The 25,922-nt window shown below is 46.0% G+C and overlaps 1 pseudogene; it reads left to right on the forward strand.

The window, feature by feature from the left end:
* Positions 1-3,267: 3,267 nt before the first annotated feature.
* LOC120934023 lies at positions 3,268-25,604 on the forward strand (annotated as a pseudogene).
* The last annotated feature ends 318 nt before the right edge of the window (positions 25,605-25,922 follow it).

Here is a 25,922-nt window from a genome sequence, read left to right on the forward strand (position 1 = left end):
GTTGTGGCTCTCATGATTGAGGTTTGACCAGGCCCACATATTTCCATACAATATCACTGTTCATGCTTTAACAAGAGTCCCCATATTTTTTCCTGTATAAGGAAACCCCTATAAATCTTCTTTCTTAGAGGGACTTGAAAGCTGACAGTCAATCCTTTTTGTAATTAATGTTTATGCTCTGTCAATCCACTTATATCTAATGGTCCGGGGGTTAAATGGTTAAGGCCCATACACACAATAAGAAATTCGGAAGTTAAATTTCATTCGACAAACGATCTGCCGATTTTCTGGTCATTAGTATGGTGCTTTCGACTATACAATTTTAATCATGTAATTTTCATTTAATCAGTACAGTTTTCGTCCGAAAAAAGTTGTAAGAGCAAGACCACGCATGCTCGGAAATAAAAGAATACATACAAAACAATTTAACATATTACATCACTTCTGAAGTTGTATTCTGTCGTACGAGAATTTTGCAGCAAAAATGCTCACGCCGCATAAGATAACCCCCTCTGGGAAGCGCTCTCCAGCAGGGCCGTCTTAATAGCATCATGGGCCCCTGGGCAAAGTAATGCTCTGGGGCCCCTACAATGGAGACAGTGCAGGTAAACAGACATCAAGTAGGTAGAAGGCAGACAAGTGGAGCTTCCCCTTTTTGGTGGAGCTCCGCATTAACCACAGGAACAATCATTCTGTACAGCAAATAAACAGTGGAAAAATACTACATACATAAAGTACCAAAGCTGTGCATATAATGTAATATATCTGCTAGATTGATGCCTCCCAGCACTCTGACCCCCCTACACCCCAAATATCCTCCCAGCACTCTGACCCCTCTACACCCCAGATATCCCCCCAGCACTCTGACCCCTCTACACCCCAGATATCCCCCCAGCACTCTGACCCCTCTACACCCAAGATATCCCCCCAGCACTCTGACCCCTCTACACCCCAGATATTCCCCCAGCACTCAGACCCCTGTCTCACCCCCACCCCTCCATCTCAGTCTCACCCCCACCCCCTCCATCTCTGTCTCACCCCCACCTCTGTCTCACCCCCACCCCCTCCATCTCTGTCTCACCCCCACCTCCTCCATCTGTGTCTCATCCCCATCATCTCTGTCTCACCCCCACCCCCTCCATCTCTGTCTCACCCCCACCCCCTCCATCTCTGTCTCACCCCCACCCCCTCCATCTCTGTCTCACCCCACCTCCCCCATCTCTGTCTCACCCCCACCATCTCTGTCTCACCCCCACCTCCTCCATCTCTGTCTCACCCCACCTCCCCCATCTCTGTCTCACCCCCACCATCTCTGTCTCACCCCCACCTCCTCCATCTCTGTCTCACCCCCACCCCCTTCATCTCTGTCTCACCCCCACCCCCTCCATCTCTGTCTCACCCCCACCCCCCCCATCTCTGTCTCACCCTCACCTCCTCTATCTGTGTCTCACCCCCACCATCTCTGTCTCACCCCAACCCCCTCCATCTCTGTCTCACCCCCACCCCCTCCATCTTTGTCTCACCCCCACCCCCTCCATCTCTGTCTCACCCCCACCCCCTCCATCTCTGTCTCACCCCCACCCCCTCCATCTTTGTCTCACCCCCACCCCCTCCATCTCTGTCTCACCCCACCCCCTCCATCTCTGTATCACCTCCACCCCCTCAATATCACCCCCACCTCCTCCATCTGTGTCTCACCCCCACCATCTCTGTCTCACCCCCACCCCCTCCATCTCTGTCTCACCCACACCCCCTCAATCTCTGTCTCACCCCCACCCCCTCCATCTCTGTCTCACCCCCACCGTCTCACCCCACCCCCTCCATCTCTGTCTCACCCCCACCTCCTCCATCTCTGTCTCACTCCCACCCCCTCCATCTCTGTCACACCCCCACCCCCTCCATTTCTGTCTCACCCCCACCCCCTCCATCTCTGTCTCACCCTACCTCCTCCATCTCTGTCTCACCCCCACCATCTCTGTCTCACCCCCACCTCCTCCATCTCTGTCTCACCCCCTTCATCTCTGTCTCACCCCCACCCACTCCATCTCTGTCTCACCCCCACCCCCTCCATCTCTGTCTCACCCCCACCCCCTCCATCTCTGTCTCACCCCCACCCCCTCCATCTATGTCTCACCCCCACCTCCTCCATCTCTGTCTCACCCCCACCCCCTCCATCTCTGTCCCATCCCCCTCAATCTCTGTCCCACCCCCACCCTTTCTCTCTCTCATCCCCCTCTCTATCACCCCCACCCTCCTCTCTCTCTCCCCCCTTCTGTCTCCAACCTTCCACCCCCTCTTTCCCTTTTAGGGCAAATTCCCACTAAATCAGCATGACATCAGGTTCTCAAAGAAATGCATTCTGTTAGTAGATTTTTCATGTTTTCTCAGTGTATAAAAAACATTGTAGGGGGCAGGCAACACTGTTTGGTGGAGGGAGGCGCTTCAGAGTCCAGTGCCTATAGGCTCCTGAGATGTGAATTCTGGTCCTGGAGAAAGAGAGGTGGGGGGAGGGGACAAAGAAAAATGGAGAGAAAGCAGAAGGGATAGAACGAACAAGAAAGATGGATAGGGAGAGAGAGAAAAGGGGAAGAAAGGAGAACAGAGAGCAAACAGTGGGGTAAAAAATATTTGGAAAAGGTTATTGGGGGGGTGACACCATATTTTACCGCACCAGGTGACACCAACCCTAGTGACGCCACTGACTGTACTGGAATGTAAACGGAGCTGCGCATGCACAACTCAGTCTACATTCTATAAATAACTGTGAGCAGAAGTTATGTGTATATTTTAATGTAGAAGAGATATTGCATGTCTCCTCTGCAATAAAAAGCCTTCCCGCTCACAGCTTTTTCAATCAAGACTTTAGTTCCGCTTTAACTCCTGTATTTATATAGTGCTGACATATTCTGCAGCGCAGTACAGAGTGAACAGAACACCCGTGTAAATGTATACTTTGTCACTCAAATGCACACAACAGTTCTTTACATTGAATTGAATAAATGTGCAGCAAAAAACAGTTTGGAAGTTCTTATTTAGAAAGCTGAATGTTACCCTTTGTCCTGTTCTCTATTACAGCTTCCTGATTTAGTTTCCATAAAACGTTAAAAATAATTTAGCGGTTCCATGAGATCGGAAAATGATTTCAAGGGTTCCTCTGTGGTAAAAAAGTTGAGAAAAGCTGCTGTATAGATCTGCGGAAGAGCAGGATCCCAGCGTGACAAGCCAGCTTCCTCCTACCATGTGTGACATGTCAGAAGAGAGGAGGGTGCAGGGCGGTCCCTGGGCTCAGCAGCCAGTTCCTGAATGAAATAGAAGAGCCATCTGCAGTCAGTGGCAGAACCATGCTGGGTCTCCGGGCTCTGCTGTGCGGGTGGATAGGGCTGACGCTGTGCCAGGCTGTGCTCGGCTCCCCCCCACACATCCTATTCATACTGGCAGATGATCTGGGCTGGAACGATGTCGGCTTCCACGGATCGGAAATCAGGACCCCCAATTTGGACCGGCTGTCTGGGCAGGGGGTGAGGCTGGGGGGGTACTATGTGCAGCCTCTGTGCACCCCGTCCCGGAGCCAGCTGATGAGTGGCAGATACCAGGTCAGTGACCCTATTATGGGGGTAGGGGGTTTACTAAGACTGGAGAACACAGAATCTGGAGCAGCTGTGCATAGTAACCAACCAGCTTCTATCCTTACCTTGTTCAACTAGTTAGTTGTTAGTTCAACTTTGAAAATGAAAGCTAGAAGCTGATTGGGCTGATGCTCGGACAAAAGTGTCCTTGTGTCTGTTTATTTATCTGTCCGTCTTACTCTTGCAGCTTGCTCATGGTGCCGTCTCAGTCTGTGTACACTGTATTTTCAGTTCACAGTCACATGACTCAGGCTGGTCACATGACTGGTGGTTTGGGCTGAAAGGCAGCAGACAAGTTATGAATGTTGTTGTCGTGTGTCTGGTTGGATTGGCTTTTGTCTGTTTTCCTGTTATCAGAATCTTGCATGGACCGATTCATATGCCGCGTACACACCATCACTTTATGTGATGAAAAAAAACATCATTTTCTGTGAAGTAAAAAACGACATTTTTGAAACTTCAATTTTCAAAAACGATGTTGCCTACACACCATCGTTTTTTCACAATGCTCTAGCAAAGCGAGGTTACGTTCACCACGTTTTTCCATTGAAGCTCGCTTCATAACTAGCTTCTGGGCATGCGCGGGTGTAAAAACGTCTTTTAAACGTCGTTTTTTGCTACACACGGTCAATTTCTGTGAAGTAAAAAACGACATTTTGAAAAACGACACATAAAATTGAAGCATGCTTCAATTTTTTTTTGTCGTTTTTCACAAGACATAAAACAACGTTTTCCCCCACACACGGTCATTTAAAGTGACGTTTTTAAAAACGTTGTTTTTTTCATCACATAAAGTGATGGTGTGTGCGCGGCATTAGGCCTTGTTCTAGACACACGGTGTTCTATGTCACTGCTGTTCTACTAACTGTACAAAATGAAAAACAAACATCTCATTAAAGTGGTAGTAAACTCTGTACTACCACTTTTACCTACAGGTAAGCCTATAATAAGGCTTACCTGTAGGTATAAAGAATATCTCCTAAACCTGTACGGTTTAGGAGATATTCCCCTCGCAATGCGCCGCTGATTGCCGGAATAAAGTCTCACGCGCGCATGCGACATTGCCGCTCCAGCCAATCACAGCGCTGGAGTGGCGATACCCGGAAGACACGCCGAGGCAAGATGACATTTCCCTCGGCGTGGACCAGGTAAGTTCCCCACACCTCGTTCCAAGGTAAGTATTTCATAATGAGCTAGTATGCGGTGCATACTAGCTCATGATGCCTTTTCCCTTTCAGGTGTGTAAAAAAAAAAAAAAACTGCTCCGGGTATACAACCGCTTTAAAAAACAAAACATTTTATATATATATATACTGTATATAAAGGGCTGTGGAAATTAAGGCTTAATTCCTCGATTAATCGTACATTTTTTTGATCGGTACTAGTGGTGCAACAGATTGTAAATGATCCGTGATCCGAACGGGTCACCATATGTGGATCGGCACACCACGTGGCCGGCTTCTCTTGTAAGACTAAGCAAGCACTAATCTTCCTATACAGTGGGGTGAGGTCTGTGGATTACAGTGGGGAGAGGTCCAGATGGAAATTGTGTGTTGACAGCCTGTTGGCGGAGAATCCAACCTTTTTTATGCTCCATCGGACAATTGTTGTCGGATTTTCCATGGACAAATGTTGGATGACAGGCTTTAAAATCTTTCGTGGACAACATTCTGTTGTTGGATTTTCCAATCGTGCGTACACAAGTCCGTCGGACAAAAGTCCAAAGTACAAACACGCATACTCGGAAGCAATGCTCACCAAACACAACATTAGCAAAAGGTGCCCAAAGGATGGCACTAAAGAGCTGAAAAAACACATAGTACGTAACTATGTTTGTGTTTGTTGGCCGACAATTGTGTGCCGTTTGTATGCAAGACAAGTTACTGGCCAGCACCCTTCGGACAAAAGTCCGAGGCTTTGTCTGCAGAAAATCCGATCATGTGTACCAGGCTTAACTGACTAGATCACCAGGTGAAAAAGGAAAGAAAGCCTACAAAAATAAATACAGCCATCACATCTATGAATTGGTAAGCTGCAATCTAATAGATACATTAACCACTTAAAGACCCCCTCCTGCAGATATACGTCGGCAGAATGGCACGGCTGGGCACAAGCACATACCTGTACGTCCTCTTTAAGTGCCCAGCCGTGGGTCGCGGGCGCGCGTCCGCGACACGGTCCGAAGCTCCGTGAGCGCGGCCGCGGGACCAGCGGACACGATCGCCGCTGGAGTCCCGCAATTGGTCCCCGGAGCTGAAGAACGGGGAGAGCTGTGTGTAAATACCACCAAAAGAAAGCTCTATTTGTGGGGGAAAAAGGACGCCAATTTTGTTTGGGAGCCACGTCGCATGACCGCGCAATTGTCAGTTAAAGCGACGCAGTGCCGAATCGCAAAAACTGTCCGGGTCCTTTACCTGCCTAAAGGTCCATATCTTAAGTGGTTAACTTAGGGACCTTGCCTGTTTTTCAGACTCTGTGTTTACAAGATTAAAACCGTTTTTTTTTTTGCTAGAAAATTACTTAGAAAAAAATATATATAATGTTTGGGGGTTCTAACACCCTAGAGCAGCCTTTTTCAAACTTTTTACCGCTGGGGAACCCTAAAAATAATTTTCAGGTCTCGGGGAACCCCTGATAAAACTCATTCATTGGGGGTCAGTGGGTATAATGCCCCTCACTTTGGTGGTCAGTGAGAAGAATGCCCTTTTTTACAGTAGTGGTAAGAATGCCCCCCCTTACAGAGAACTATGAAGATCATTGGTGTAATACCACTGGCTCCTCCAAGTGGAATTGGCTCAGAACTATGTAGGCACCATCAAACAGGAGCTAAATCAACCACAGCTCAAGGAACCCCTAGCCACCTCTGGAGGAACCCTGGTTGAGAATGGCTGCCCTAGAGAATAAAATGACGGTCATTGCAATACTTTTTGTCATGCCGTATTTGCGCAGCGGTCTTACAAGCACACTTTTTTTGGAAAAAAATCACTTTTTTTAATAAAAAAATAAGACAACAGTAAAGTTAGCCCAATTTTGTTTTATATTGTGAAAGATAATGTTACGCCGAGTAAAATGATACCCAACATGTCAAGCTTCAAAATTGCACCCGCTCGTGGAATGGCGTCAAACTTTTACCCTTAAAAATCTCCCTAGGCAACGTTTAAAAAATTCTATAGGTTGCATCTTTTGAGCTACAGAGGAGGTCTAGGGCTAGAATTATTGCTCTCGCTCTAACGATCGTGGCGATACCTCACTTTTGCGGTTTGAACACCGTTTTCATATGCGGGCGCTACTTACGTATGTTTTCGCTTCTGCGCGCGAGCTCGTCGGGACGGGGCGCTTTTAAAAAAAAAATTGTTTTCCTATTTATTTAAATTTAATTCATTTTTACACTGTTTAAAAAAAAAATGGCAGAGGGTGCGAGAGAGCTGCGATAACGGTGATCTCGCGGCGAATCCGCCGCGCAGACCACCATTATCGTTTAAAGGACTGGCGCGTGAAGAGATGGATATCTTGGTTGAGGACGTATATAGTTGTGCGCAGTTCCTTAAGTGGTTAAATGACCTAAAGTATTGGGACACCTGCCTTTACAACTTTAATAGCATACCAGTCTTAAGCCTCGTACACACTATTAGATTTTCTGCAGATTTGTGTCTTCAGATTTACCAAAACCATATAATATGAGGTCAAACCTTAATGCCGCGTACACCTGATCGTTTTTCGGGTTCTAAAAAATTAAATTTTTAATGGTCTAGAAAAAAACAACGTTTTTTTTCAACCCGATCATTAAAACGGCCTTGCCTACACACGATCGTGAAAAAAAAATGCTCTAGCAAAGCGCGGTGACGTACAACACGTACAACACGTACAACGGCACTATAAAGGGGAAGTTCCATTCGGATGGCGCCACCCTTTGGGCTGCTTTAGCTGATTCCGTGTTAGTAAAAGACGATTCACGCTTTTCTGTCTGTTACAGCGTGATGAATGTGCTTACTCCATTACGAACTGTAATTTTACCAGAACGAGCGCTCCCGTCTCATAACTTGCTTCTGAGCATGCACGGATTTTTAACGTCATTAAAGCCCACACACGACCATTTTTTACAACCTTAAAAAACTTAGTGAAAAAATAGAGCATGTTCAAAATTTTTAATGCCCATTTTTTTGATCGTGAAAAATGCTCTGGAGCCCACACGCGATAGTTTTTAATGACATAAAAAAAAACGTCATTTTTTAGAACCCGAAAAACGGTCGGGTGTATGCGGCATAAGAGTTTCAATTTGTATGCAATCAGGCCGGCCCTTGCACTACATGGTTTTGGTAAATCTGAAGACAAAATCTAATTGTGTGTAGCGCCCTGCTCCTGTTGAACAGGCACTGCTGTAAATTTAGTGGGGTCTAAGCTGTTATTTGGCTCAAACTAATATGATTAATGGCAAATTTAGCTTCTGTTCCAGCCATGGCTGTGCTGGGAGTTCCACCATTGCTTGTCTGGGGGTATCATTACCACTCCAGGTCAAGGGTGGCAGCAGCAAGGTCAGGGTGCACTGGGTTTTCCTTCCAGCAGCGAATCAGTGGGAGTGGTCGCCTCGCTGTGCATGCTGGGGAGGGGTACTTAAGGGACAGACGCCATTGTTGGGGGGTCTGTCCTAGGATGCGTGTCCACGTTGGTCCGGGGTCGCAGCTTCGCCTGGTAGGCCCAGTAGTCAGACTGGGGCCTGCCTTTTCAGAGGTGATCCTGTACCGTCTGTCCTGCGGGAGGAAGCCACTTGATGAAGGAAGCCAGGGGAGGACCTATCCTGGAGAGGACCATGCAAGAGGTTGGAATCTTGGGAGAAGGCCTGGAAACTTCATTGAAGGATGCACCATACACTGAGAGGCTTGACAGTGTCGCCTGTCGGGTCTAAAGTTCTACTAAAAGCTAAGCTGGAGAGTTCCGGGTGCTGAATCCTGTGGCAGGGGATTCTGGACCAAAAGTGTCTCCTCATAAAGAAAGGTCTGTGGCAGAGACTGTACTTTATTCCGTGCGCCATCCCGGCTGCTAGGCCAGAGAGGGACCTATCTGGGTGAGCAATGCCCACTCTGGCTAGAGTGGCGACGAGAACTGTTTGCTGGAAGCAGGAATGTTTCCTATTTGTGACTATACACCTGAACCTATTTATTCCACCCCCCAACTTCTTTTCTATTAAGTTCTACAAATAAATCCCAGAAAAGGAAGTGTATCGTGTGGACATTGAAATTCTTCAGACTCTCATTACACCCTGGACAGCGAGAAGATGGAGGTAACGTGCCACCCAAATCTACTCAGCAGCTCCTTCGGAGTTAGTGCTACATGTGTATGGGGTCTTCCTCAGTAGGGTTCAATATTGGGTATCCCCACCCTTTGCAGCTATAACAGCTTCAAGTCTTCTGCAAAGGCTGTCCACAAGGTTTAGGAGTGTGTCTATGGGAATGTTTGATCATTCTTCCAGAAGCGCATTTGTGAGGACATGCACTGATGTTGGACGAGAAGGCCTGGCTAGCAGCCTCCGCTCCTAATTCATCCCAAAGGTGTTCTCTCGGGTTGAGGTCAGGGCTCTGTGCAGGCCAGTCAAGTTTCTCCACCCCAAACTCGTTCATCCATGTCTTTATGGACCTTGCTTTGTGCACTGGTACAAATCATTTGGTGGAGGGGGGATTGTGGTGTGGGGTTATTTTTTCAGGGGTTGGCTTGGCCCCTTAGTTCCAGTGAAGGGAACTCTTAAGCATACCAAGACATTTTGTTCCAACATGACTGCGCACCAGTGCTCCAGACATCTTGTAGTGTCTTCACTTAGGCAGAACTTTTACAATATTGAGTACTTTTCTATCTCCAGTTTCCATGCAGAGTCCTGGAAGAAGGTATGGGATCGGGTATTTACAGTTAATACCAAATTCATTTTACAATTAGTATTGTGACAGGAAGTCAGGTAGATATATGGGTGTTGTCACTGATGGGACATACATTTCTGCCTTGTTTAGATGATACACAGATTGTTATGGGGCGTCGGCTAAAAACGTAGCCAGAGAAAGGCTAAATACCGTTGAAAAACTTCAGCTGTTCAGAATGAGGCAATTAAGGCCTCTATAAGTAGCCCAGAGGATTACCACTTTGTTGCTGGATCATTCCTGAGGCGTTGTGAGTAAGGAGAGCAGCATTAAAAGTCTTCTGAGGAGGTGAGGAGAAGAAGGATTTTTCTGTGTGATAAAAATCAAAAGACTATTGTTTTCTGCTATATGTCCAGCACTGTCTGGCCGGCACTAGGCTGAGCCAGACTCCTTAGATAGGTTCCTGTGTGGAAGGTAGACGCCCACGGTGGCCAGAGTTTATTTTATGTTTTGATTTTGTTTATGCTGTTTGGATGCTTGCAATTGTCTTCCAGCAAGTTGGAAGAATAAACCAAAAACTTTGTTTTCAACTGTCTTCGACTGCCAGTCTGTATAAATTCAGTGTGTGGTGAACCCAACCAAGGGGCCACACACCCCGCTACCGAGCTAACCCCTCACAGTATGTTATTCTATTTGTAATAATGTTATAGAAGAGCTCTAACTTCAATTTGTGTTCAGTGTTCTGTGCCCCAGAGGACAAAGTACATGTAGCAATTTGTCCAATGTTCCTTTGTGCTTTGCTAGCCTAATTATGAGGTCTGACATTGCTGTTGTCCAACAATGCCACTTGATAACCAGCTTTTGTCTTGGCACTTGCCCAAGTCAAGTGGTAGCAAGAGGAATGCAGCGGGAAAGGAGATGTATCAGCCTCCCACCTCTCTGTATTCCCCTTCCCGCACTTGTCTAGGGAAAGTACTTGTACCTGAAACAAGCACCGGTTGTCAAACAGACCTCTCCTTAATAGCTACATTTTTGGGCAGCTGCAGCAGAAGGGGAAGGGCGGCTGTAGCAGAAACGCATGGGAACGCAGTTCCGGCACCTACAGCACTGAATGTATATAATGCCAAAGGGTGTTGGGGTGATGCTGGCTGCAAGAGGATCTATTGTTGCTGGGAGGTCTATTGCTGCTGGTGGGGGAATTTATTACTATTATTGCTGGGGGATCTATTGTTTCTGGGGAGGTCTATTGCTGCTGGTGGGGGGATCTATTACTATTATTGCTGGGGGATATATTGTTGATGGGAGAGATCTACTGTTGAGGGAGGAGTCTGTTGCTGTTGGCTGCTGGGGAATCTATTAATGCTGGCTACTGGGAGATCTAGTGTTGCTGATGCGGGTCTATAGTTGATCAGAGGGATCTATTGTTGCTGAGGGGTTCTATTGTTGCTGGGGGTTCTATTGTTGCCGGCTGCAGGGGATCTATTTTACTGCTTTTCATAAAAAAATTCCATACAAATGAATTAGCATAAAAAATGAATGTTCTGTATTCTCCAAAAGGGGCAGTACAAGGGGGTGGATAGGGGGTGCAACAAAGGGACGGAGCTTGAAGGTGGGAAGGGGGTGGAGACAAGATGGCTTGTAAAGGGGGAGTACCTGCACCCAGGGCTGGTGCAAGGATTTTTGACACCCTAGGCAAAACCTCATTTTGCCAATTCCCCCATTGGCTCCACCCCTGACTCCACCTCCTTTGCCCTGTCCATGTATACCCCACCTTTTAATGGAGTGCCAATAAAATGCAGCCTCACCAGCGCCCATCAAATGCAGCCTCACCAGCGCCCATCAAATGCAGCCTCACCAGCGCCCATCAATGAATGTTTGCTTACTTCCATTCATTCAAAAGTCGGGATACAGACACAGTCCTTCGCTGCCACTGTGCCTCTGAAACTATGTGCGGCTGCCTACTGATGCTGAGACTTAGTTGCTTGCTGCAGAAAGATGAGAGTAGGAACACCAGTGGCCAGGCACCCTAGGCAGTAGTGCGCCCTAGGCAGCTGCCTAGTTTGCCTAGTGGTAGCACAGGCTCTGCCTGCACCTATTCTCTGTAAAAAAAAAAAAAAAAAATCCCTAAGTCATTATACATTGATATTCTTCTTATTTGCTATCTAGTTCGTTTTTTGCATTTTTTCCTTATACATAGATTCACACAGGATTGCAGCATGAGATCATTTGGCCCTGTCAGCCCCATTGCCTACCTCTGGATGAGAAGCTTCTACCCGAGCTACTGAAAGACGCTGGCTATGTCACACATATGGTGGGAAAATGGCACCTCGGCATGTATAAGAAAGACTGTCTGCCAACCCGAAGAGGATTTGACACTTACTTTGGTGAGATGATGATATTATTTCTCAATAGATTTCCGCTTGTATTATGTCTTGAAGCACTACAGTAATTAAGGACCCTTTCATGTGGACAACGTCTATTCCGATCAGCAGGTGATCAGTGAACTTACAGCGCCTTGAAAAAAAGTATTCATACCCCTTGAGATTTTCCACATTTTGTTACACTCAAAAACGTAAATGTATTTTATTGGGATTTTATGTGATAGACCAACACACAGTATTCTGAACAGAACAGAAATGTGTGTGTTCAGTTTTTTCCCTCACAGACCTGTGTTAGGTCTATGGGCAGGCTGGTGTAAATGGATGTGCACCTGTTTACATCCTTTAACTGCCGATCCAACATGTCTTTGTCCAGAAAAGAAAGAAAAAATATTTATCCATTTACATTGGCCTACCCATAGACTAACATTGATCTCCTGTTCAGATCCATGAATATAGTTCCTTTAAGATTAAGACAGGGCTACCATATTAACACACATCTATATTCTGTATTATTTGCAAATCAAGTGCTCATGTGCATGAATCATCAGTCCAAATATTGAAACATGTGTTGTTCCAGATCAAAGTGCATTTTTTCCCCTCTGTGTCTTTAAGAAAAACACCCACACCGCACTCACCAAACATTGTTGGCTTTTAAATTAATTTTTTTCATCGGTGTCATGCAGTCCCTTTAAGTACCAGCCGCTGGATCTCTCTTCTGTAAGGTCTTTGCGATACCTCCGTCGCTTTAAGGGTACTCAGTGTTGCCCCCCATTACAACCATAGGGGAAAGAAGCGCATATGTTGTAGTAATTTTATTGTAAACTCAGTAAAAAAAACAGTATTTCATTAACAGTAACATTACAAAAGTGCTCGCATGTATAAACCATCAATCCAAGAAAATAAAACATGTGTTGTGCCCAATTATAGTGCATTACATTCCTCCATTCTTTTAAGACATAAACACACACACACCGCACTCACCAGATGTTGTTGACTTCTAAAAAGAAGTGAAATAGCACTTTAAGTATTAGCCTCTTGATCTCTCTCCTTTAAGGTTTTGCGATGCCTCCATCCCTTTAGGAGGGCTTAATACCTCTTACCTCCCGGCCATCACTACCATGCCTGACCCTCATCACTCCTCGATTGTCACCCAAACCCTCCTGCTCTGACCACCTGTCAGAGAACCAACTATGAACTGAGACCTGGCAGACCTGTCTTGCACGACCCAACAAGCACAATGCGCATGAGCGCGCACACGCTCGCAGACGCGCGCAAGTGCACGCACACGAGCAACAACACTGTGAACTCAGTGCCCTATTTAAAGCTTGCTGCAGCAGTGACCAACTGCTGCATGATCTTCAGCCCTGGATGTTATCCTGAGTTCCTGTACCTTGTGTTCTTGTTCCTTGAGTTCCTGTTGACGACCCGGCTTGCCTGACCAGACTTCTCCGTGCATGACCCCTGGCTTGTCTCTCGGCTTATCCTTTGTCCTGCTCCTGTCTGCTGGTTCCTGTGTATGACCTTGGCTCGCCTCCTGACCTGTTCCCGTCTCTTCCTGCTTCATGTGCATGACTACCGGCTTGGCTCCTGACTCCGCCCCTGGGTCTTCCTGCCAGCCTACCTCATCTGGTACTTCTGAGGTACCCCTGCCTGACTACGTATCCTGGCATACAGCTGATCTCCAACATCACTCAGCAAGTCGAAGCTGGCAACCCTTGCATCTCTGGGCCGAACACCCCCTGTGTCACCTCCAGGGGGCGTTCTGCACTTGGTCGTAAGGGAAGCCCTCTCAGCACTTCGGAGTCTGGTAAGGTACGTGACACCACCACACCTGCCATTCCAACTCTCCCATTCCCAAACTTGCCCTTTCCAGAACAGGCACACATTTGCTAATAGAGAGAAGGTCACATTGGAGGGACTGCATAAGCTCTTGCCAGGTAACTCCACTACTTGAATATATGATTGCTATATGGAATCACACAGATCATGCCTTTAATTAGACACTTCACTTTTTCCACCCAACCTTTTATACCCCCCCCCCCAAACCTCCCTCTCTTCATCTAGACATGTGTCAAACATGGGCCGAATCTGGCCCACCAGGCCATTTCATGTGGCCCTCGCACCTCTCCTGCAGCTGCGGCAACCTCCTCTTCTCTGTCCCCCATCTTGTGTCAGTAGTCAGCAGCAGAGAGGAGGACAGAACTGCCCCACCAGATCCTGCACTTCTCCCCTCAGCCTTGCATAGGTTCATATCTGCCCCTGTCTCAGCAGTCGGCAGCAAAGAGAACAGAAATTTGCAGGTCTTGCGCCTCTCTGTGGAGCCACAGCACCTCTTTGTCTCTGCCTCCCCTGATCTCAGCATTTAGCAGACCCTGGCTGCTGACCCCAGCCCTCCTTTGGTCCTCCTCCAGACCCTGCACCTCAGCTTCTTTCTGGCAGCAGCACAAAGGGGGCGGGCACTGTGATGTAAGGGAGGGTGGGGACTCTTGACTTCTAATGGTTGGGGGGGCTCTTGACATCTGATGTGAGGGTGGGGTTCTCTGTACATCTATTGCGCGAACACACAGACACCTGGCCCTTTGAGGGCAAGCATATTGCTGATGCGGGCCACAATGAAATTGAGTTTGACACACCTGATCAAGACCATGTCCCAGCATTCCTGTTTTTCTTTTATCTTTGTAGTGAGAAAACTCCTTCTTAACTCTCTGTGACATCCTGTTGTTCACTTCATTTTGACTGCATCGCTTTGGTGTTTTTTTGGATTTTATTTGTACAATAAAGACATTGGGCTAGATTCAGATAGCCCGCTGTAACTTTGTGCGGGGGCGTAACGTATCTCAGATACGTTACGCCGCCGTAACTTAGGGCGCAAGTTCCGTATTCATAAAGAACTTGCGCCCTAAGTTATGGCGGCGTAGCGTATGTTGTCCGGCGTAAGCCCGCCTAATTCAAATGTGGATGATGTGGGCGTGTTTTATGTAAATTAATTGTGACCCCACGTATTTGACGTTTTTTACGAACGGCGCATGCGCCGTCCGTGAACGTTTCCAAGTGCGCATGCTCCAAATTACGCCGCAAACTGTCAATGCTTTCAACGTGAACGGAACTTACGTACAGCCCTGATCGCGAACGACTAACGTAAATGACGTAAAATACGACGCTGTTCGGTCGTTTCTGACGTCCATACTTAAAGGAGTTCTCTAAGCTAAAACTTTTAACCCCCGCTGTGCCCGGGCTGTAAAACTATACAAAATAAACTTTCACTTACCTGCCTACGATCCCCCGTTGTTCCGATATCGCCGTCCCGTTCTCCGGTCCCGGTCTCTTCCACTTCCTGCGGGTCGGTGACTCACAGTGCGCTCAGCCTATCAGCGGCCGCGACGGGACATTGCTGCGGCCGCTGATAGGCTGAGCGCACTATGAGTCACCGACCCGCAGGAAGTGGAACAGACCGGGACCGGAGAACGGGACGGCGATATCGGAACAACGGGGGATCGTAGGCAGGTAAGTGAAAGTTTATTTTGTATAGTTTTACAGCCCGGGCACAGCGGGGGTTAAAAGTTTTAGCTTAGAGAACTCCTTTAACATGACTAACCCCTGCTTTATGAGGGGTAACGTTACGCCGGAAAAAGCCTTACGCAAACGACGTAAAAAAATGCGCCGGCCGGACGTACGTTTCTGAATCGGCGTATCTACCGAATTTCAATATTCCTCGCGTAAATCGACGGAAGCGCCACCTAGCGGCCAGCATAAATATGCAACTAAGATACGACGGCGTAAGAAACCTACGCCAGTCAGATCTTAGCCAAATTTCGGCGTATCTTGCTTTCTGAATACAGAAAGAAGGTACGCCGGCACAGCTTAGAATTTACGCGGCGTATCAATAGATACGCCAACGTAAATTCTTTCTGAATCCGGCCCATTGTTTTAAGGAGTGCGGCAGTCCAGGACCTTCTTCTGTGCATAGCCAGCACATTTTTGGTTTACTGGGATGGAAGCAAAGCCAGCTTTTAGAGCGGTATCATCTCTCACTTCAACTAGGTGGCAAAGCAGCCGCAGGAATCAGCAGATTTCTAGTGTTTTGATTCACACTGGGGCTGGTCACAATTGCAAATGTACCCTAACCTACTGAAAACACAGAGTTTTAATTATCAGTGTTTTGACCCAAAAATGACCAATTTTCTCCATGAATCTTATTTGAAATTGGGTAAATCTTAGGCGAAAGTCTTGTGAAACAAAGGCCCCGTACACACGAGAGGATCTATCCGCTGGAATTTATCCGCGGACTGGTTTCAGCAGATAGATCCCCTGGTGTGTACGATCCAGCGGATATTTTTCCGCGGATATTTTTCCCCGCGATGGATTTCCAGCGGATCAAAATTTCTTAACATGCTAAGAAATCGATCCGCTGGAATCCAGTCCAACGGATTGATCCGCTGGTCTGTACAGACTCACCGGATCAATCCGTCCGAATCCATCCCTCACATGCGTGGGATTCGACGCATGCGTGGAAGTCCTTATATCACAGCGTCGCGCACGTCGCCGCGTCATCATCGCGGCGACGGCGCGACACGTCACCGCCGAGGGAATTCCGCGGGGATTTTGATCTCATGGTTGGTACAACCATGAGATCAAAATCCGCCAGAGGATTTATCCGCGGAAACGGACCTCCGGACCGTTTCCGCGGATAAATCCTCTCGTGTGTACTAGGCCTTAGGTGAAAGCACAGATCAACTGACCACATAGAAGTAAAGTAACATTAACAACTGCTAAAATTTTGTTTTTATGTATTGCATCTTGTTCTGTATTCCAGGATATCTTCTTGGCAGTGAAGATTATTACAGCCATGAGAGATGCTATGAAATTATTGCTCTGAACAAAACCATGTGTGCTCTAGACTTTCGAGATGGAGAAGCACCAGCCAAAGGGTATGACAAGAAATACTCCACTCACCTATTTACAGAGAGAGCTGTGGATCTCATCACTAATCACAAGTCTGAGAAGGTGTGCATAACTGTCATTTATAAAAAAAAAAAAAAACACACACACATATATATATATATATATATATATATATATATATATATAATCACAGTATCTCACAAAAGTGAGTACACCTCTCACATTTTTGAAAATATTCTATTCTATCTGTTCATGTGACAACACTAAAGAAATTACATTTTGCTACAATGTAAACTAGTGCTGTTCCCTCAAAATAACTTAACACACAGCCATTAATGTCTAAACCGATGGCAACAAAAGTGAGTACACCCCTAGGTGAAAATATCCAAATTGGGCCCAAAGTGTCAATATTTGTGTGTCCACCATTATTTTCCAGCACTGCCTTAACCTCCCTGGCGGTATGATTCTGTCTGGAATTACGTACCAAAAGCGGTACAATTATTTGCAAGGAAATTTGGCGTTTTATACTGTAGGCCTGCAATTCTTAGGAATAACTCATTTAAATCTGACCAAACAAGAGTCTAGTAGGCATCCCGGGTATGATTTTTTTTTAAAAACAAAATTATAAATTATAATATAATAAATAACTATAAATAATTATAACAAATAATAATATAATTATAATAAAAATTATTCAATAATGTAATCAAATCAAAATCACTGAAATTTGCTCAGTTGCAGAATTGTCGCTGTCATTATTTATTTATTTTTTGATGACGAATTTCCCCACAAATCGCTATCGCACAATTCTGCAAGTGATTATAAATTATTATCGCTGTTTTCTAGCTGCTTTAAAACCATTTTTGACATAAAGGGACACTTTTGGTTGCTATGGACAATCTACAGTTTGCAGGGAGAAAGAACAGTTTTTATTATATAAAAGTACATGTAGGGCACTGGGCAGACCACTAGGGACAAGGGGGGTGTGTATTTTTTACATACAGTACTGTAATCTATAAGATTACAGTATACTGTATGTAAAGTGTTTGTTTACTTTTTTTGAATTTGGCGCCGTTCTCCGTCCCCGTGCGTCGTAACGTCGCAGGGAACGGAGATCGGCGGCACAGGAGGACACTGTGTGAATCGAGAGAGGACGCCGCTCGCTCACACAGCAGGGATGCATCGCAGGATCCAGGGACAAGGTAAGTAACTTGTCTGTGGATTCAGCGAGCAGGTAAGCCGCGCCGCTGCACACTCTGCACAGCTACCCCGAGCGTGACTCGGGGATACCGATCCTAGCATGGAAAAACAACCCTGAGTCACGCTCAGGGATACCACCAGGGAGGTTAACCTTCTTGGGCATGGATTTCACCAGAGCTTCACAGGTTGCCACTGGAGTCCTCTTCCACTCCTCCATGATGACATCACAGATCTGGTGGATGTTAGAGACCTTGCACTCCTCCACCTTTCCTTTGAGGATGCCCCACAGATGCTCAATAGGGTTTAGGTCTGGAGACATGCTTGGCCAGTCCATCACCTTTACCCTCAGGTTGGTCATCTTGGAGGTGTGTTTGGGGTCGTTATCGTGTTGGAATACTGCCCTGCGGCCCAGTCTCCGAAGGGAGGGGATCATGCTCTGCTTCAGTATGTCACAGTACATGTTGGCATTCATGGTTTCCTCAATGAACTGTAGCTCCCCAGTTAAATTTGAATGCATTATTTAAGCATTTCTTTAGAATGGCCAAACTCATTTTATATAGTACTGGAGTAAAAATCTAATAACATGTTATTATTTATTATATTAAGGTTTGAATATGCACTACATACACAGAGTTGTGATATATAACATCTTTATAAATAAAACCAAGTTTCATAAACAAACAAAAATATTGCTTTTTGACAAACAGAAGTACAACTTGAAAATATAAAAAAAAAACTGTCAACTCTATTGGCTGTAAGGCCATTGCACATATTACCTGAATAAATCACCAACATTAAATATTAAGGAAACAAAATAAGAAAGGTGTTTTTCTTATATTTTTTTCAGTTTAGCAGCTTAGTAGATGTCCCCTACTTATTCTTATGTGGTAGTGCAGTGTTACTTTTGACATCAAATTTCAATTTAGTTTTAGTCATAGTCTTTTGACTAAAATGCCATTTTAGTTTCAGTCGTATTTTAGTCATCTCAATAGTATTAATTTAGTTGACAAAAATATTTTAGTCGAATAAATTAACACTGTATCCCAGGCCAAAAAAACAAGGTAAAACCGTTTTGAGCCACACCACAGTCTAGAAAGGTCAGAGGTTCCCAACTTCCCTCAGAATAATGAGACCATATGGTTCAATTTACATTAGACATATATTATATATATATATAGATCAGTGGCGGCTGTTTTTTATTTTTTGGTGGGAGGCTGTAAACAACCACCCCCTAGTCCTCCGGTGGTGCGGGGCTGAATGACCGGCCGCAAGACCCCTGCACCCCTCCCCCCGGGAGGCCAGTGGTTGGTCATCCAGCTCCGCACTTACCCCATTTAGGTTCCCGCCTACAGGCGGGCGGATGGGCGTCTCCTCTGCATCGCAGCAACTTCAGCCGTGCATCTCCTCACCGCCTCCTAAGCATCCAATAGGATCACCTGTCTTTTAGCCAATCAGGTAACGGGTCTCAGGACCCGCTTCCTGATTAGCTAGGAGGAGGATCAGTGTGACAATAGTGTATATTCATCCCACTCCTCTCCCATAATTGGGTGGACTCAGAGCGCAGTGCTCTACACCCTGAGTCCACCTTTTTTTAAAGCCTAGTAGAGCCTCTGGCTCTAATCTCATGCTTCAAAAATAACACCCCTCCCCACCTGCATGTAGATTAGGGGGCCGGACGCATGGATGGGGGGGGGGGGGGTGGGTTGCCTGTGGCCGCCACTGATATAGATAGAAGTGATTACTTATACACGCTCATAATTTGATAACATTAAACTATTACTAAGTTTCTTGTAAATTAAAGAGTATTAAAAACTTACACTACAGCCATGGGGCGCTCTATTATGACACAGAGTGCTGTTCTAAAATCAAGCTCAGCTCTATGCCTGAATAGGTTGTCTAGGAGATCTATATTACGTCATCCTGCTACTGTCTGCCATTTTTTTTAGCTTATGGATCCTTAGAGCTGTCTGTCCTGCACTCATAGTGGCTCTTCATCCAAAGAATTTGTTCTGTTATGCACATGTAAAATGAGCATGTATTGTGTCGTGGTTGGTCTAGCTGACATCATGTTTGCTTGTTGATAGCTGTGATCTTCCAGGTGCTATGTGAGTATTTCCCCTCTATACACTGAACACAGGGGTACACTCATTCAGCACCACTGGCATGGGGCAAAGGTACAGAGATATCACAATCTCCCACATTGTCCAATTAGGAAACGCCTTGTATGCATTGACCAAAAATGCAAGGCATTCTATAATGGCGGATCTGCTGTGTGAGTGACCACGGGGAGATCAATGTTATCCACTGAATGAACCAGCTATCTATACAGTGATTGTCAGTTTCAGAGCCGGTGCTACCACTAGGCAAACTAGGCAGCCACCTAGGACACAGCTGCAGCATGTCGTAATAAGACAGCGGGATGTACATAAATCCTGCCCCTGCAGCCGCTGAATGCAGTTTCTCGCCTCTCCCTCTATTCAGCGGCTGCAAGAGGGAGATGGAAGAGATCAGTTTCTCTAAATGCTGCCTGTCCTATGCAGGTCCCCGCTGTGATCTCCCGGGCCCACTGTTTCCTCTCTCCCTCTCTTCCTCTCTGTATTGATCAATGACATTTTTTTTTTTTTCATAACTGAGGTATAGTATATGTGTTTACTATGCTTCAGTCTATGAATGATCGGGAAGCCTCTGTATGGAGTTATTTCTGTTCATTCATTCTGTGTTTCTGATGCTCCAGAAATGGAGTTTGAGGGCCGTGTTCATGTTTTGCTGCTTTTAATATTTTCTTTTTTTTTGGGGAGGGGGAGGGGGCAAGTAGCACTTGGCTAGACAAGATGGCCAGTGCATGCAATTTAGATTTTTCTGTAATGAATTCCAGACAGTGTGTCTGGTTCTTACATGGCTTTGTCCTTCTTGCAGCCTCTCTTCCTCTAATCTGGCCTTCAGTCTGTCCACGCTCCTCTACAAGTTCCTGAGGAGTACACTGAGCCTTATAGCTCATCCAGGACAAGAAAAGACGTCAGTACGCAGGGATGGTGTCTCGCCATGGATGAAGCAGTGGGAAACGTCACAGCAGCATTGCAGCAGAAAGGACTCTGGGACAACACCGTTTCCATCTTCTCTACAGGTAAACGGAAGTTTGAAAACATGGTAACCAATGGGATCTTGGTGAAGTGGGATTTATTGAGCTTAGGGTTTCACCGATACCGAGAATTTGCGCGAGTACTTGTACATCCCCTAGCAGTGTGCCCTAGGCAAGTACTTGTACTCGCACAAATGCTTCCGATGCCTACTCGATACCTGGGAATGAAGAGGCGGCGTTTCTCGCAAACCGAAAGTCAGTGGGCGGAGAGTGCGGAACGGAGAGCGAGTCCTATACAGGCTGGCAGCAGCGAAAGGTAAGCTGGCCGAGGCAGGGGGTGCAGGGCGCAGCCGCATCTTCCATAAGAATCAGTGACCGGGGCTGTCACTTTCCGTAATGGAAGTGATTGTTCTGTGTCTCCATCAGAGGTTGAACATCCCAACGCCCATCTTGGTTACACCCTGCACTCGGCCGCAGTAAGCCAGCAGCGGGAAATCATTTAGATCGACGGGCATGCGGACGTTCGTGAATCGCCGTAACTAGTCATTTGCATTTTCTACGCCGACCGCAATGGCCTCGCCACCTAGCGGCCGGCCTAGTATTGCATCCTATGATCCGACGGTGTAAGTCAATTACACCTGTCGGATCTTAGGGCTATCTATGCGTAACTGATTCTATGAATCAGCCGCATAGTTAGGACGGGCGGATCACAGAGATACTACGGCGTATAAGGACATACGCCGTCGTATCTCTTTTGTGAATCTGGCCCCAGGTATTTATTCACGTAGACGCGTTTTAACACATCCAAACTGTGCTTAATCATTACCCTGATTAATGATTAAGCACCGTTTGAATGTGTGAAACACGTCTACGTGAATAAATACCTGGTGTCTTGGTGTATCCCTGGTGATTTTTAATAAAGGCACATTTTTGGAACTTTTGGATGTGCAGCCATTTCTTTTTTTTTTTCTATGTAGATGTATCCAGGCAATGGACTGAAAAACTAAAGTAAGTTTTTGGATTGGTAAAATGAAAACGTTTGCAGCGAGGAATTGGTGTTAAAATGAGATCACAGAATAACATTTTGTTTGAAATTACCATTTTCTGTATTTCAGTTTACATTGGGGCGATTTCATGCATAGTTGTTACATTCCTTACTTACCACTGGAGGGCACCAAACTCTATAATGTTCATATTTTACAGTGAAGCTTTTTTGATGCTATGAAATAAATTCAGCACCATTGTAGGTTGTGAGCTACAGGAATCACTTTACAGCTTTTACATATTACACACAGTGGCATACACCTTACTGTGATGAGTGAAATATGCTTGAGATAACAATTATTAAGTACAACCCCAATTCCAAAAAAGTTGTGTAAAATCTACATATAAACAGAATGCAATGATTTGCACATTTCATAAGCCCATATTTTTTTCACATTAGAAACATGTCAAATGTTTAAAATGAGAAAATGTATAATTTTAAGAAAATAAATAGGGACATTTTTGAAATTGATTGGCAGCAAAATGTCAAGTTAGAACACAGGCAACAACAAGATTGCAAAGTGAGGCCTCGTACACACGACAGAGATTCTCGGCAGAATTCGCCGAGAAACTCGTCAAAAACCCGGATTCTGCCGAGAATCTCTGTCGTCTGTACAGTTTTGGCTCGATGGAGCCGCCGAGGAGCTCGACGAGAAAATAGAGAACATGTTCTTATTTTCTCGTTGGCCGCGTTGTTCTATAGGAGAAGGCGGCCCGCCGAGCTCCTCGGCGGCTTCATCCCAAAACGAGACGAGGACTCGACGGTGCCAAGCACGTCGAGTTCCTCTGTCGTGTGTACGGGGCCTAAGAGGTACAAACAAAGGAAGAGCTGGAAGAACAGTGGGCCATATCCTCAAAAGAGATACGACGGCGTATCTACTGATACGCCGTCGCTATCCCTGTTTCTAACTATGGAACTGATCCACAGAATCAGTTTCCAAGAGATAGACAGAAGATCGGCATGTGTAAGGGACTTACACTGCCGGGTCTTAGGATGCAGTACCGGCATCGCCACTGGGGGCATTTCGCGTCGAAATGCCGCCTCGGGTATGCAAATTAGCACTTACGGAGATCCACGAAGCTTTTCAGCTTCGTTTTTTCTCCGTAAGTATTAAGGTGCATGTTTAAAAATTAGGGCTGCTTTTACAAAGTGTAAACTGTTTACACCTTGTAAAGCAGACCTTCTGTCCAGCGACGCAGTTTTATTTTTTGTTTTAAAATTTTTTTCTTTCCGCCGTATCTTTTTTTTTTTTCGACGCAACTTTATTGACCCGTCGCGATCCACAAATGCACGTCGGGAAAATGACGTCACGAGCATGCGCAGTACGGGCCGGCGCGGGTGAGCGCGCCCTAATTTAAATGGGAATCGCCCCCCTATTTGAAGAGGAACGCCTTGCGCCGGCCGGATTTAAGTTACACCGCTCAAAATTTCTAGGTAAGTGCTTTGTGGATCGAGGCACTTAGTTAGAGATTTTGCGGCGGTTGTAACTTAAATGGAAAAAGTTACGTTGCGCCGGGGTTTTTGAGGATTAGGCCCCAGTATGCAGATAATTAGGTTAAAGGGGTTGTAAAGGTAATTTTTTTTTTTAAAATAACAAACATGTTATACTTACCTGGTCTTCTGGGGTCCCTCGGTGACTGTCTTAGCTCCTCCCTGCAAGAACTAACCCCCTTCATGGGAGCTCTCTCCCATGGGGGTTCGTTTTTGCGGGCCGCTCCTGTGATACAGCCGGCAGCTATAGACCACTCACTGTATCACTTGGCCCGCCCCTGGCGCGGAATGTCATTGGATGTGATTGACATGTATGCCAAAAGGTGAAGCTATTGTTGACCTTGGTTACCAAATGCCCAACCTACAACAGTTAGTATCTATTTTCCCATGTATTACACTGTAATAGAGGACAAATTGTAAAATGTTTCCCAATGGCATTTGTTTGAGAAATGTTCACCCAAAGAAACCATGGCCCGGATTCACATACATCGGCGCATATTTATGCCGCTGTAGCGTATCTTCTTTACACTACGCCGACGCAGCACAGAGAGGCAAGCACTGGATTGACAAAGCCAGTGCTGCCAAATCTGCACTGGGTTTCCTAGGCGTAAGCGGCGTATGTGGAAGTGGGGCGTGAGCCATGCAAAATGAGGCGTGACCCCATGCAAATGATGGGCTGAGGCTCAGACAGATCCGTATAATGAACGGCGCCCGTGGACGCATCCCAGAGCGCATGCTCAGAATCAGTCGGATCTACTCCCTAAGATAAGACGGATCATGCCTACGGCTTGTGAACGCAACCTACGCCCAGCCAGATTCACGTCCAACGTAAACGACGTAAAATACGACGGCTTGAGTTCCCTGGTGCAGACCTTTGCATGGATGTGCTGAGTTACACCTCTTTATGGGGCATAAACTTACGCCGGACGTATGACTATACGCGCACTGCGTCGGACGTACGTTCATGAATCGGCGTATCTCCTCATTTGCATATGTGAATAGAAAATCAATGGGTGCGCCAAATACGTCCAGCGACATATGGCCCCACTCTACCCAGCTTAGGCAAGTTAGTCGGTCGGATGAAGCCTATCTTCAGGCGTAACTAGTTTTGTGGGCACGGCGCACAGATACGAGGGCATATTTGCACTTACGCAGGCGTATCTCGAGATACGTCGGCGCAAGTGCTTTGTGAATCCGGGCCCATATATGTGCTTCTAAAAACAAAAAAAAATTAAATATATATTATTTCTGTAAAAGATTGAGAAATCTGAAAACACACACATGATATATATATTTGTAATAACAGTATATACAATTGTCTATTGTAGCCACACAGTAATACCTGCAGGTGCTTAAACAGCTATGCAGATTGCTGATTAAAAATATATTTTTTTTTATCATTTATTATACTTATTGGAGGGTTCTTGCCATTTTATTGGCAGGAAGAATCACATTGAGCAAACAACCTCTGCCAGCTTACTTTAGAGTCAGCCTTTTCTATCCTGGACCAATGTGCGCATATGTGCATCCTCGGGAATTGGTTGTCATATCTGGATGATGGCTGCAGTTACAGTCATCATCCAGATACAATTCTTTAGATACAGCGATGCCCTTTTTGGTAAAAGCGATCGGAGCTGCTAAACATCTGCTTGTTTACTACAAGCAGCAGAAGGGGTCCTAAGCTCTCCCATCCCACCCGTAAGCCCAGGGCCGGTTACAGCACGGGCCTATCGCCCCCAACATTTTGCTGGCACCATAGCAACACAAAGCCAGTCTGTTCCTGGGCAAAAGCCATAATCCAATATCCGCCGTTGATCCCAAACTTATTGGTACCACAATGTGTGACCGAACCCCAACACCATCCAACAAAATCTCACACATTCGCTTGATGATGCTGGAATTCCACTCTTTCTTTAGCTCTGCCTTCTGCTCAAGACCCAGTTGGCAAAGTTGACACTTTCTCCACATGTGGTCACATATCCCATCCTGCTGACTATGCCAAATGTAAGCAGGCCCCTGGCTGACTACCAGCAATGACCATGCTGGCCCAGTGCACCTCCCTTCATCTTGATGTGACATGAATGGATTAGGGTTTCTGACACACCTTGCTCAGGAAAACTCTGCCATATTGACTACTCATCCCAGTTGGAGGCCCTATCTTACAGGATAATTTGGAACTTGTTCCCAATAAGCGATTGTCAGCCTTTTTCATTGCATTACTTATAAAATTGGAACCTTACACAGAACAGTTATACCACATTCACATTCAGTCTCTCTCTCCAGATATAATGTATTTGGCAGGTAATGTATTTGATAAAGGGGAGCAGCCCAGCTCTTCCTTACTCCCAATCCCAT

This window comes from Rana temporaria, chromosome 1 (genome assembly GCF_905171775.1).
Source record: "Rana temporaria chromosome 1, aRanTem1.1, whole genome shotgun sequence".
Taxonomy (NCBI): Eukaryota; Metazoa; Chordata; class Amphibia; order Anura; family Ranidae; genus Rana; species Rana temporaria.